The following is a 1675-nucleotide window of genomic DNA, read 5'->3' on the forward strand; positions in this document are numbered from 1 at the left end:
GGCGTCGTCCAGGGCCTCGCGGCTCTCGTGGGGCTCCTCGTTCGTCAGCGGCAGCATGCACATGGTGTACCCTTCCGACGTCGTCGTCGCCGGCGCCGACGCGCCTCGGACGGCGCTGCGACGTGCGAGGTCCGGGAAGACTGCTGCCGCCGCTACCGGCAGCAAGAGCCACATGTCCAGGAGCAAGAGCCTGAGGCAGCAGCTCAGGTGGCCGGCGGCGGCCGGCAAGCACCTCATCGGCTGCGTCGTCGTCACGGGGAGCAGCAGGCCTCAGGGCAGGGACGGGTGGATCCCGCAGAGCTTCAGCTACGTATCCGATTCCGACGACCACTCCAGCGGCGCCGGCATCATGAGCTTCCACTCCCTGGGCGACGGCAGGCAACCACCACCACCACCACCACCGACGACGACGACGTCCGTGTTCGACGCCTCCCGCGACGCGCTGGCGCACCCGCCGGAGGCGTCTCTGGGCGGCGCCGGTCTCGCGCTGCACTACGCGAACCTGATCATGTTCATCGACAGGCTGGCGGCGGCGCCGCACCACATCCGCGCCGACGAGAGGGACGCGCTGTACGGCATGCTGACGGGCAGCCTCCGGGCGTCCGTGGGCGCGCGGCTGAGGCCGTCGTTCGCCGCCGCCGCGCCCCGCGCCGACCCCGCGCTGTGGGCGGACACGGTGCGGCGGACCCTCGCGTGGCTCGCGCCGCTCGCGCGCAACACGGCCCGGTGGCAGGCCGAGAGGAGCTTCGGGCAGCGGAGCGTCGCGCCTTGTGGCAGCGGCGGCGGCGGCGCCGCCGCCGTGCTGCTGCTGCAGACGCTCCACTTCGCGGACCGGGGGAAGACGGAGGCCGCGGTCACGGACCTGCTCGTGGGACTCAACTACGTGTGGCGAGACGGGGCTGCTGAGCTCGACGCGAAGCTCGGACTCGGATCGGAGTCAGCCGCGGGGCGGCGGCGGCGGTTACGATGACTGGTGCGCGGGGTACGTTGGATTGGATGGCAATGGCATGCATGTGTTGTCGGTATCACACACGTCTGAATCTGCAGCCGGCGGCTGGCAACTGAACTAGACGAGCTGGGATAGATGCTTGTTAAATTATAGTATAGTAATATCACCTTTCAGACAAAGCGACCCGTTGCTAATTTTGCTCCGTCAGCGATACAATCTAAGAAACTGGCATCAAGCTAGTGTGTGTACTGCAGGTCTGCTACTGGATGCTGCTGGGAATTGTCACGGTCTGTGGTTCAGATAGTTACTTCCATGTAAAGATCTATGTACTCCTACCACACTAATAACAAAGCGACACCTCAGACACGTCATAGCTGTTGTTTATCGTGAACATTTTCTGAGGTAACTGTAACAGCAGGACGTTATCTGTCGTAGCAGTAGTACTGAGACCTCCGTGGTATGCACAATTAAGATCAAAATATGCACTATTAAGATCTATGATCAAAGTATGCTTGTATATGTTTTTTTTTAAATCCTGCTAGTACACCTTATACAAAGGAAAGGACGGAGTACTCTATTAGCGTTAGAGTACAGATGACCATTTGATTTCGACTGTTTCTTGAAAATTCCGTTACTTGGCACTGATGATAGATGATTTAGCCTGTAGGGCGCCGCTGTTTGGACATTATACTGGACAAACCAAGTGGCATCGTAAAAATAAAATGA

The 1675-nt window shown here is 60.1% G+C and overlaps 1 pseudogene across 1 annotated transcript; it reads right to left on the reverse strand.

The window, feature by feature from the left end:
• Window positions 1–702: 702 nt before the first annotated feature.
• LOC100381555 (uncharacterized) lies at window positions 703–1465 on the reverse strand (annotated as a pseudogene). Its single transcript, NR_157303.1, has one exon. The product of NR_157303.1 is annotated as an uncharacterized protein (transcript).
• Window positions 1466–1675: the final 210 nt, after the last annotated feature.

The sequence above is a fragment of the Zea mays genome, chromosome 10 (genome assembly GCF_902167145.1).
Source record: "Zea mays cultivar B73 chromosome 10, Zm-B73-REFERENCE-NAM-5.0, whole genome shotgun sequence".
In the NCBI taxonomy this organism is placed as follows: domain Eukaryota; kingdom Viridiplantae; phylum Streptophyta; class Magnoliopsida; order Poales; family Poaceae; genus Zea; species Zea mays.